We start from the raw sequence: 13,244 nt of genomic DNA on the forward strand, positions 1-13,244 counted from the left end.
AAGTAGTGCCCACAGATCAGCTGTTCTTGCTCGTGATCATATTCATATTCACAATGCATATTCATCTGAAGTTTATCTATGGCATAATTTTACCTTCATACTTAAGTCTGACAAGAATGGAGGCAAAAGATCCTTATGACAGATTGTCTTCGCCAGCCTTGCAACTGTTACTCTGACCCAGTCATTTCCCCCCTTGACCAGCTATATCAGCCTTCCCTAATTTGGTGCCCTCCAAATATGTTGGACAATAACTCCCATCACCCAGCCATGTTGGCTGGGGACCAAGGGAATTGTAATCCAACACATCTGGACAGCACCAGTGAAGGGGAGGTTGAGCTACATCCTGCCCGGTGAGATATTTCTTGACATCCTCAGGCTAATGTTCACTGCAATTACCAGCAAAGAGTGCAACCTCCCCTAACAGAATCGTCCAAAAACCATTTAGCATTTGGCTTACATGGTTAATTCAGTGCTATCAGTAATAATGCTAACAGCTAACAGTAACTTTTAAAAGGTTCCTTTATTCACTGTAAACTGGACCAAATTGATTACACTGGAACCACCATTGTTGGCGAGCAGAAGCACATGATCAGAATATCCATGCTGAGCAGCTTTTGCTAGGCTATACCGTTTCAGACAGAAGGTGGCATAGTGTCATGCACAAAGGTCACTATCATTATCCTTATCATTATCCTTATCATTATCCTTATCCTTATTATTATATTATTACATTTTTGTATCCCATCTTTCTAAATAAAATACCCAAGGTGGCTAACCAAACAAAAAACAAAGAAAAATAATTAATTAAAAACATAATGTTACATTTAAAATGACAGTTAAAAACCTAACATGCAAGTGTGACACTAAAACGAATATTAATGTCAGCAGCAAATTGACAGTACAATTGTGGACATATCTATTCAAAGTAAGTCCTAGTGAGTTCAATGGCCCTGACACCAAGAAACTGGGTATAGGATTGCAGCCTAACTTGACATGGCACTGTATTGGCCCCAGGAGCGTAGCCAAGTCATTTGTAGTGTTAGAGGGGCCTAGAGATCCATGATGCTTGCTTAAGTTCATTATTGGTGCAATTCCCATGCTAGTAAGCCTCTGAGCATGTGCAGAGGAGTCAAAAGGCCAATAACAGCCTTCTTGGTGCATTCCTTGCTAACGAGGAGAGTCTTTATCTCTGATGTGCCTGGGAAGCAAAGTCTGTTTACAAGTGACTGTGCCTGAGAACCAAACACTTCTAGCCTATGCTGAGAATGAACGCTAGGGGTGTGTGCTGCTGAAATGCTTATTGCTAACCTGTAGAGTATAAGATCCAATGTACCCAGTGGTTCGTGGTTCAGAGAAGCTGTCTGATCCAACCATTTGGTACGCCTGTGTGCTGTAAGTTACTCAATAAAGTCTCCTTGTAAGCAAACCTTTGAGTCTGATTTATCAGTATCTTGGCACTTCTAACCTAAGAGTTCAATGCCCATGGCTGGGGCAACACAGGCACTAAAGGACCTCTGAAATCAGTTCTGTAGGAAGGCCAAAGGGAAAGAATACAGGGAAATGTCCTAGGGGAGAGAGTTTCTGAGCCTGGGGGCAACCACTGAACAGCCCTTCTCTCAGATAATCACCCATCACGTGTAAACAGCACTCAGGCAGGGTCATATAAGTTCCCTAGACCAAAGTCATTTTTGGTGCTAAAAGTAAGTGCCACATGTTGAATTGAGCCCATAAACAATTTCGATGCCTATAAAGATGCCAAAGTACTAATGTGGCCTATATGGACCCTCCCAGTAAGGACCCTGATTGCTGAATTTTGGGCCAACCAGCCTTTCCAAAAGCTCTTTCAAAAGGCAACCCATTGCGGACTTCATTGTAGTTGTTGGCCATTTTGGATGTCACGGAGACATGTGTAACTGACCTCTCCACTTAGGGGTGTACAAAACATACTCAACAGTCCACTGGGGGGGTTCACAGGGGGAGGCGATCCATCCCTCCCCTGGAATCCTCCCCGGCCGGCTCCGCTCCGCGGTGAGTCCGCAGGGCCACCGGCCAGGCCTGTCTGCAGCCGGACTTCCGGCTGCTGCCATGCAAATGGCGTCCGGTGTAGTGGACGCTGTTTGCATCCCTGCTCTTTGCCGTGATAGGCTACGTAAATCTTTACATAGCCTATCACGGCAAAGGGCAGGGATGCAAATGGCATCCGCTACACCGGACGCCATTTGCGTCCAAAGACAGGCAGCAGCGGGCAGCAGCGGGCAGCAGCGGATGGCAGCGGTAGAAACTGGCCAGCACAGATTCCCCTGGGTGGCGGAGGTGAGTCTTTTGTTCTGCCACGGACTCCAGGCGGCCGGATTCTTAGAACCCGGCCTCATTAGAGTCCGTGGCGGAATTCTCCGCCATCCCTATCTCCACTAATGGTGTGTAACTGGCATACCAATGTAAGTTGGAGAAAGGCATATGCCTGCAGCTTCATAGGCTGGACAAGAGGCTACTGTGTTGGCAAGCAAACAATGTCTGTGCATGCCTAGCACCTCCTTTGGCACATTTTAGCTGCCAGGTGACATCTGTCCTGTTTTCTTGTAACTTTAATGGCTTTTACATTATTTGATATCCTTCAATTGCCTTTCTGCTGTTTTATAGATCTTTTATCTGCATATTTTATCTTGATTTTATATACTGGTCTTGTTTTTATCTGCTGTTTTTATGGTCCTTAAAAAAGGGTTTTACTATTTTTGTCTATTTATAAACTCTCTTGAAGTCATAAGATAGGATAGAAATACTACACATAAATTTGTACATGCAAGGAGTTTTTGTTTTGTTTTTAACATAGTGAAGCATTCAAACATGCATTCCCTCACCTGCAGCCTGAAACAATGACAAATATTTATTTAAAGTGGTTTTTATCCTGTTCTTCAGCCAAAAAGGGGTCCCAAAGCAGATTAAAACTTAATAATAAGACTGTCTCTGCTAGGTGTGTAATCTTCAAAACATGACACAGTAGGAGGGAGGAGAAAACAAGGAAACCCAGACATGAGTTCTTCATTACAAAGTTCCAATAAACATTCTTTCTGGCAGGATGGAGGGGAGCAAGCTCTCAGCAGCGGCTACTTCTTTGGCTAGACTGTGCCACTGTGTCTCTGTCCTTTGGCATGATTTCCAGTGAAGTGTGGAAGTGGGAAGAAGGTGCTTTCTTTTCCAGGTCCTCCAACATCAGCAGCTGTGTTCTGGCCTGATTCCAGTCTTCAGTTTATGGATATGCAAGTGTGGAATCCTTGGTGGGAGACAGCAGGGGGAGTAGAAGGGACAAAATGACAGATGAGAGAAATGTTAAGCACCTTCCTCCCAGCTATTGCTTCTCCACTGGAAATCACTCCCTCTCAGCCTTGCTTTACAAAAGAGAAACAGACGGCAGTCTCTGAAGAAAATCATTGGAGGCAGCATATATGGTATGGTTCTGCCCTTAGCTGTGAGCCTTGGGGCAGTATCCAGCTGTGTCATTCTGCTAGCCCAAATTATGTTCTGATAGTGAAAACTAGGTTCTGAACTATGCGCAACAGGAAAATCCAATTAAAGTTGCATTTACACAAAAGTGGTCGCACAATTAGTTGCACAACCCATTGTGCAGGCAGTTATGCATTATGCTTGCACAACCCATTGTGCAATGAGTTATGCATTATGCTTGTGCAATCTGTTGTGCAACTGGCAGCGCATTACACTTGCACAACTGGTTGTGCAAGTGGTTGCGCAACTGGTTGTGCAAGTGTAATGCACAACTGCTTGTACAATGGAAAGGTTTGGTGGACCTCCACTAGCACTATTGGAGTCTGTGGAACGATGCCCTTGGATAGTGCTCTAAATTACCCATAATTTTGAATTGCCTGAATGTATCCTGATGTACCAGAACATATTGTGAACTGTACTCCTCTATAAGTCTGAAAGCACTTCCACCCCCAGTAAAGAGTACTGCAAATTCTCTAGCTTCCAATCAGCAAAATGTTTTGGATTTTCCCTGCAAGCCATTACTACAAGTGAAGCCGTACAGTTTGGCTTGATAAATCACAAGATCATCATGGCTGGTATCGCAACTGGTGCACTAAAAAACCACAGAGCTGAACTAAAGTAGCCTAGATGGATCAAAAATAAGTACAAAGGCAATTTGAAGAAATAACAAACAAAAGTATTCATGCAGAGCTGCAGCAAACTAACAAAGGATGTGAAATAAAACTGATTTTAATTGCTTGCTGGTGCATGGACAACCACCCACCAAGTGTTAGAAAGAGGAAACAGGGGAGATGGTGAGTATTTATAGAATATTTTGCTGGAAGCACATGGGATCAGCAGAATGCGACTAATCTTACCCAGGAGAGAGATTCTTGCTAATTGTAAATATGAGACACAACTAATAAGTACTCTTTTTTCTGTTGCCAGTATATGTCTTTAATAGAGTCTTCTCCCCAACCTATGCAGGTGTGTTTTCTGGTACTTGGGAAGTTCTGACACTATTGGGCCCTGTAAATAGAACTAGATGTTACCAGAAAAGCAGCCACCCACAGAACAATATGGCAGCCCCATATTGAGCTCCCCATCACCCCAACACAACATCTAGATGTTTAATTCATCGAATGGTGTGTCTTGATGTCTCTACTACGACCATTTCCCCATCCAACTCCACAGCGTTGGCAGCTGCAATTAGTGAGATGCACACAACACTCTATGGAGGCATTATGAAATTGTAAGCATGATGTGGATATGTGCACACTGTCTCCTCAACCTTAGCGGGCTGAACCAGAAATTCTGAAGAGCAGCAGGTGCTGAGAAGCAGCAGCAGCAGCGGAGAGAGCTGTGGCCACACAGCCAGCCCTGTGGTCTCTAAGTTAGCCTGCTGCCTTCAGGTGGAGAGGAGATGCACTCCCATTGCCACTGCTGAAGAAAGACTCAGCTGCCAGTCCAGCTAGCTGTTGTACATGGAATGGGAGGGGGTGCCAGCTTGTCCTTCACCTCAGGCAGCAAAATGTCTTGGTTTGGCCCTGCTCCTGAGCATCACTCCCAAAATCCATACACAATGTGGGAAAAAGGAACGGAGACACTCCTCTCAGGGTCACTTCACACATCACATTTTTCGGTGTACGCCTAATATTTCTGGGTCAAGACTGCATGTTTGCAAATATATGTACCCTACAGGCCATACTCATATCTGAGAGCACTGACTGGCTGCTACTTGACAGTGTCTTCAGCTACCAGAGTGCACACAGCAGTTGCCTAGCTAACAGGCATCAGGTGGTGTGGATTCATTTTCAAGTGCAACAAGTTGTTTTTATCAGGTATGGACGGCATGACCACATGGGTCAACAAAGCCAAGAACTGTAGCAGTTTGAACTTTCCAGAGGCACAGAATGCTCAGCAGGACACATAAGCAGCCAATTGACTTAAACAGCAGAGTAGATTGCCTTCAGAGTGCGATATGATGGTAGAAAAGAACTGAAGAATAATGTCTGGTTGCTGTTGACCTGAGTGGGTTTTGAACTAGAAACCCAGGGGTGATAGGTTAACTATCTCACTAGCAAGCCTTTGAAACCGCCAATCCTCCTGGCAGATTATTTTCCACTGCTCTAATGCAAGTCTTCCTCCAATGTACATTTTTATATTTCCCTGGAGACATTAAAATAAAGGTTAAAGTGATGATCTCTCAAACTACCATGACTTTAACCTTTCATCAGCCATCACAGATACATCAGCCCTTAGAATTGGCATGAAACAGAACCTAATCTTTTAAAGCCATCATAATGCTGACCCTTAATATTTAATAAGTTAATTTTCAAAGTCTACCTTTAGTGTCAGTCATGGCTGATCCCTGGGTTGCTCCCTGCCACAGACTGTTACCTTTATATTGTTAGGTAAGCAAAACTTACACTGCTATCCGTGGGTCATAAGAGATTCACAATTATATTTGTCCCAACTTGTAGAAAAAAAGAGGATCCAAGAGATTTCTTTCAGGAAGTTCCTGAATCATGCGGTTCTCCCCTTTAAGCTGATAAAGACCCACTTCTTTCCTCTTTCCCAGAGGGCAGCATCACATAGGTGTTTTTAATGAAAGGGAGGCAAGAGAACAAGCAAATCATAGAACAATAACAGACCTAGTTCATACAATGTTCTTAAGATGGTACAAGCATCCCATAATAACATCATTCATTTAGGACAAATCCTAGGTACACTTACTTGCAGGGCCAGCCCAAGAGCCTTCACTGCCTGAGTGTCCTGCTTAGTCTGAGTCAGATTCAGTGTTAAGAAATTTAAGGGGCAAATCAATAAACAGGCAAAGGTCAAAGGCACAGTTTTACCAAGCAAGAGGGAGAGTGGCAAGAGAAAGGTCTGAGGTGTAGCCAAGATCCAAACACAGATAAGCAGTCAGATACAAAACACAGTCCAGAAGCAAAGTCAAGCAAAAGCCCAGAAGTCAGGAACCCCAAGATTCAGTCACAGAGCAAGGTCAGCAGAACACAAGTACAAAGCACCTGAACAGATAGCAAGACATTGTTTCCACAGCTCTCGAGTTCCAACTGAGAGCTGATATAGGCCAGAGCTTCCACAGCCTCAACCACGGCTCAGCTACAGATCATTACAGGCCTTCTGGCAAAAGTCCTACTCATGAGGAGGGCCTTACTCATGAGGATACCTTTACTCTTGAGGAGTCTGGTTACTACGATTCTTGAGGCACATGCTTTGTCTCTCTGTGGCAGCCTGTGCCTCCACCTTCTGGAGCTGATGTGCTTGAGGTCTGTGTGGGTGCTCTGATCCCTCTTCTGCTGCCAACAGGTGAGTGACAGTCCTCAGGGGTCCCAACTGGGGGTCTCTCAGAGTCCACTGCTGTGGAAGGGCCAAATGCATCTTCTCCCCTGATGTTGGAGGTTCCTGGGGTGTCACTAATGTCAGGGGAGCCCACAGGGAAAGTATGCTTTGCCAGGTTGAGATCTTCATCTGATGAATCATCCCAGCTGCTGTTGGGGGCAGACCTGTCACTGAGGCAGAACAGCAAATGCCCACCCCCAAGTCAAGGCACATGATAGATAAAGTTAGCCAAGTTTTAGAATCTGATGCAGATAATCACACAAGCCACCTCTCCTTGGACGTAAAAACTCTATAATAATAAATTATATAACTAACAATTTGTTCATGACTTCCAAAATGGCTGACTCCCTCGATCTAATGGTAGGGCTTGTCCTGCTTACTTGGGTGTAGGCCCCGGTGAAACTTGCTTTTGAGTAAACACACATTGAGCTATACATAGGGATGTCAGAGAAATCCACAACCAAATGAGTTTGGATTTTCATGAATCTGACCCACAGATTCCTCAGCAGACCAGCTTTTTCCCTGTTGGGCTTGCAGACGATTTCTCTAACCTTCAGGAATTTTGTACAAATTTCATCACTGAAAAATGTGCAAAAACCCAGCCAAAAATATGCATTTTTCCCATAGGCTAAAGTGTGAAAATGCACATTTGGGGGCATTTGTGCATTTTTACAAGTGCAAACTTACACAAATGTGGATTTTGCAAAAATGTGAATTTTCACAAATTCAGAAAAAAAAAAATCTGATTCCCTCGATGAGTGGGCGATGGAACAAAAGGCACCTGACAGTCAGCAAAACACAGATGGAATGGATTTTACACAATCCATACATCCCTAGTCGTAGATAAGTTTGAAAGCATTAAAACAAGCAGGAATATATCTAAGCTACGGTGGCCAAAAAACATTTGAGAACCTGTTAGGAATGTCACATAATTCCAACCTAAAATGTTATTAGATCTTAATCAATCCCATGATCATAGATAAAGAACAATAGATAACCTGATTAAACAAATGACACACAAACATGATGTGTTTTCAACATTTATTTATCCACAACTGAGTCAACATTCAATATGCATTGAATGTGAACTTTTAGAATCAGCACCTGGTGGCATGCCATTGTGCAGCAATGACTTCAAGTAAGCATTTCCTGTAGCTGTTGGTCAGTCTCTCACTTCAGTTTTGAGGAATTTTGGCCCATTCCACCTTACAGAACTGCTTCAGCTCAGTGACATTTGAGGGCTTCCTTGCATGAACAGCTTGATCCAGGTCCTGCCACAGCATTGTGGTGGGGTTTAGGTCCAGACTTTGACTAGGCCATGCTAAAACACAGAATGTCTTCTTCTGCAGCCATTCTTTTGTAGGTCTGCTTGTATATCTTACAAGATCACTGTCTTACTGCATGACCCACTTTCAGTTCAGCTTCAGCTCATGGGTGGATGGCCTGACATTCCCATCTAGAATCTTCTGATACACTGCAGAATTCATGGCTGTGTCCATGATGGCAAGCCGTCCAGGTCCTGAGGCATCAAAGCAGCCCAAACCATCACATTCCTTCCACCATGCTTGATGGTTAGGATGAGGTTCTTCTGTTTGAACTCAGTGTTCGTTTTTCACCCAACCTACTGTTTCTTGTTGAGGCCAAAAAGTTGACTACTCATCTGTCCAGAGAGCATTGTTCTAGAAGTCTTGGGGATCATCTGTGTGATCTTTAGTGAACTTCAGATGGACAGCAGTGTTCTTTTTAGAGAGTGGTTTCCTCCTGGCTATCTTCCCCTGAACACTATTCTTGTTCAGTCTTTTTCTGATCATTGAGTCATGAACACTCACATTAGCCAAGGTGAGAGTGGCCTGCAGATCTTTGGATGTTACTCTGGGGTTCTTTTTGACTCCTAGATGATGCACCAGTTTATTCTTGGAGAGATTTTGGTAGGATGACCACTCCTGGGTAGAGTGACTATGGTCTTGAACCTTCTCCATTGTAGATGATCTGTCCGACAGTGGATTGGTGGAGTCCCAAATCCTCAGAAATTGTTTTGCAACCCTGGGTAGACTAATGAGCAGCAATAAATGCTTTTCTGAGGTCCTCAGAGATGTGTTGCTACACAACATGACATGTTGCTACACAACCGTATGGTGAAGACCAAACTCATGAAGTTTCTGATACTTTTATGGGGTGGGGCCTCCCAAATTCATCCCTGAAGATCTACCTAATTACTTAAACACCTGATTCTAATTATTTCCTTTAATTGAGCTGATGCCAGGGGTTCATTTACTTTTGCATGTACCTTGACTCTTCAGTACTCATTCTTTGCCTAATTTATACACGATAAAATAGCCATGAATAATGGAATTTCCATAATTATCAGTAGGGTTCACAAACTTTTTCTCACCATTGTATAAGGAACTGCCATATAATGTAAACCAGGTTGGTTGAAAAGGTCCATTCCAACTATTAATAAATGGACTAAGAGTGCTTTCAGATGGAGTACTTCCAAATGGCATTGTGGAGCTCTTCTATCTTTCTCTCTTGAACAGATTGTCTGTGGTAAGAAAAAAGATGGAAGAAGTACTTGAAAAATACAGAAGGGTTACAAAGGGAAGATGACATCTGGACACCCTGTAAAATTCCATGAATGAAGAAATCTAGAGATCAGGATGAAGCAATAACAAGTAGGATTTCACAGAGAAGAAGTTTGAGACTAATGCTATTCAACAACATCTTTGTAAGGAAAATTTAATAAAAGAGCGGGTGACACATGCATCAGTGTCACAGATGGCACAGACAATTTTCAGGATAGGCTAAACATTCAAAATTAAATGGAGAGTTTGACTACAAAATTCAGCAAGAATGAATATATGACATGGGGGAAAGTGACTAAGCCGTGGTATTTAGGGTTTCTAGCTGGATGAGGGTGAATAAACTGAGGCTGAATGTTGAGAAGATGGAGGGACTCTAGATAGGTGGTTCCCTTGTCTGGGAATTACAGAAATTGCCTCTTCTGGATGGGGTTGCACTTCCTCTGAAGGAACAGGTGTGTAGCTTGGGGGTGCGCCTACCTCCAGAAGTGGCCTCCATCACAGGAGTGCCTTTTCTAGCTTTGGTTGGTACTAGGGATGCTGGAGGAATTAGTCTGGGGGGCTGGAGCTTGCCAACCTTTCATCACCTCGACCCCCTGGACATTGGCTCGTTTCCCTGCAAGCTGGCCCTATTTGACCTGTATTGAGTTGGGCCATCTTGCAGATTGTCTGTTGCTTTTCTTAAAATGTGTGTTTTAAAAAATTGCATAATTTCTAGTTGCAATTTGCATAATTTACACAAATTTTGGCCATGATTTGCATGATTCGTGGCTGTGATTTGCGCAAATCACAATTCGTGCAATTTTTTTAGGGCAAATGTTTTTTAAAAGAAAATGTTCCAGGATTTTGGGAAAAATCACACAGCTTGGCCTGCAAATGTGAGCTCAGCTGAGTCAGGTGCTCAGCGGGAGTCCACCAACCCCCTCCCCCACCCCAGGGCCAGAATTTACATCAACAGACATCCCTAGTTGGTACACCACCTATAGTCATTGGGATAACAGACTGGGATAACCTGGCAACAGTGATCCGTGCGCTGGTAGGTAATTTCAAGATTGGACTATTGTAATGTGCTTTATACAGGGCAGCCTGTGAGGTTGATGTTAAAGCTTGTGCAGAATGCCGCCACTAGTATGCTGGGTGGGACAGCCTACTGGGAACATATTACACCAGTTCTTCTGAAGGAGTTGTACCAGCTGCCAATAAGCTACTAAGCCAAATTTGAGGTGCTTGTGGTAACATACAATGTCCTTCTGGGCTTAGGACCTGGATACCTGAAGGAGCACTTTCTCCTAGTGATGTACGAAAGGGACTTACCTGGTCCCGCAGCTTGCTTCGCGGTGGGGGGGAGGCGCTTCGGTTCTCCCCCCGAAGTTCAGGCTGTGGGGGGAGGCGCCCCGCCTCGCCTGGCTGAAATTCAGGCCGGGGGGGGAGGTGCCCCTCCTCGCCCGGCCAAAATTCAGGCTGGGGAGAAGCGCCCCGTCTCCCCGGCCGCGAAATAAAAAGTGGGGGGGGGAAACCACCCATGATAGGCTACATAACGATTTACACAGCCTATTATGGCTAGATTTCCAAAGTCAGCCATGATAGGCTACGTTAATCGTTACGTAGCCTATCACGGGTGACTTTGGAAAAAAAAAAAGTGCGTACGCAAATGGCAGCACCCATGGGCGCCGCCATTTGCATACACGCTTTTTTTTTTCAAAGTCACCCGTGATAGGCTATGTAATGATTAACGTAGCCTATCACGGCTGACTTTGGAAATCTAGCTGTGATAGGCTACGTTAATCGTTACATAGCCTATCACAGGTGTTTTGGGGTTTTTTTACTTTATTTTGTAATTGCGGCGGCCGGTCGGAAGACCGGCCGCCGCCCCCGCTGAAACGCCACCGGGACCCGCCGCCAAGAGGGACATTCGAGGGAGGTAAGTCCAATCCGGGGGGGGCAAGGGGGGAGGAGAATTTCACCAACAATTTTGGGGGGCCGAATGCTCCCCTACCTTCTCCCTTATTGAGGGACAATTAGAACTCTTGTCAGTGCTGCATTTGCCTAGGGTTCAGTACATAGCAACCAGTGTGGCGTAGTGGTGAGAGTGTTGGACTGGGAACCGGGAGATCCGGGTTCTAGTCCCCACTCAGCCATGGAAGCTCACTGGGTGACTTTGGGCCAGTCAGACTCTCAGCCCAACCTACCTCACAAGGTTGTTGTTGTGAGGCTAAAATGGAGAGGAGGAGGATAATGTAAACCGCCTTGGGTTCCTTGTGAGAGGAAAAAAGGTGGAATATAAATATAATAAATAAATAAATAAAGCCCAAGAGAGGTTTTTTACAGGGTACAGGCACTCTGATTCTGGGTACAGGCACTCTTATTCTGGAACTCTGTTCTCCCACATATATCTGCAATGAATTTGCCCTTGCCTTGGGATTCTCTGAGATATGATTTCTAGATGTAGCTGATCATCAACCAGCAATTAATTGATCACACTCAATTTCCCCAGAGCAAAATTTCATCTGGGATAAGTGGGTTCTATCTTGATATAGACACACAGAAATTATCAGGCTTGTCTTTCCACCTTTTACTTCAAAATCTCAAACCCTCTTTACATGATAACAAGATATGGTATAAGAGCATAGGGCATATAAACCAATACCAAGTAGTTGGTACAACAAGGCAAGCAGATTTGAAAATCTTTGTAAAAATTGTTTCAGGAGCATGCTTAAAAAAAAAAAAAGTAAAATGTCTTACCCATATGACATTTCTGAGCTGACCCAAAAGGAGTAGAGAAGACAAGATGAGGACAGATGTTCTCAGCCTGAAATCTCTCCACTCTGTCCCTAATATTGATATGATTCCTTATCATGGTTATGTGATACTTAAAGAAAGGAGCTTAAGCTCAGCACTCTTTAACAATTAACTATTATTTTTACCAAAATTCCCAGCTATGATCTGGGAATAATATATTCATTTCTTGTCCTTGTCACCACTGCTGCACAACAAATTTCCTTTAAGTTCCCAAAACAGGATACTTGATTTTTTAAATCTCATCTCTTCTTCAAACTCGCTTGTCTTTGGGCTAGCTTAACCCTGAACTGTTTTCAGTGCTATTCGCTTCCCAAAATATTTCATACCAGCTTCACTCATTTATATCATAAGCAGAAATATTCCTTCAAACTCCTTATCTGAACCATACATTACTTTTTCCTGAGTTTAAGTGAGAAATGGTTCAACCTTGTTTTTTCATTTGTCACTGGGTTAACAATGGTAGGCCAAGAGGCCAGAAGAAAAATACAGTGATGTTACAGCATGTCAGAATGAATGCCTTTGCTATAATTAAAATGATTAATATGAGAATGTACCTAACATTACATATTCCCTGTTATAAGAGAATTATACATCCCTATGAGAGATGTCGAGAACAATATCTAAATTGAATCAGGATGAATATTTGTTAGCCTATTTTGCAGGCTGGTGCAAGAGTCTTGCAAGCTGCCTAAACGAGGGCAAAGATGTCTGGGGCAAATATTCATGACATATGGTTGGTGCCAAATCTTACAAGCTTTCAACACCAACTATGGGCCAATTTGTTCACCCAGGCTTTTGATTGAATTTGTGTTCTGTCTCTTGTAAACAGTTATTTATCTGTGGTACTGTTCTACATTGTTTTAATGTTTTATTATTCAATGTTTGTGTGATTTTACATTGTTTTATACCCTGCTTTGGAATTGTTTTATAATGAAAAGCCAGTAATAAATGTCATAAATAAATAAAATAAATAGTGAAAAGGAATTCAATACCACAATACCAATTTAGACTCTATAGCAT

Source organism: Heloderma suspectum, chromosome 3 (genome assembly GCF_057233095.1).
Source record: "Heloderma suspectum isolate Gila_16-S chromosome 3, 16-S_ref, whole genome shotgun sequence".
NCBI lineage: Eukaryota > Metazoa > Chordata > Lepidosauria > Squamata > Helodermatidae > Heloderma > Heloderma suspectum.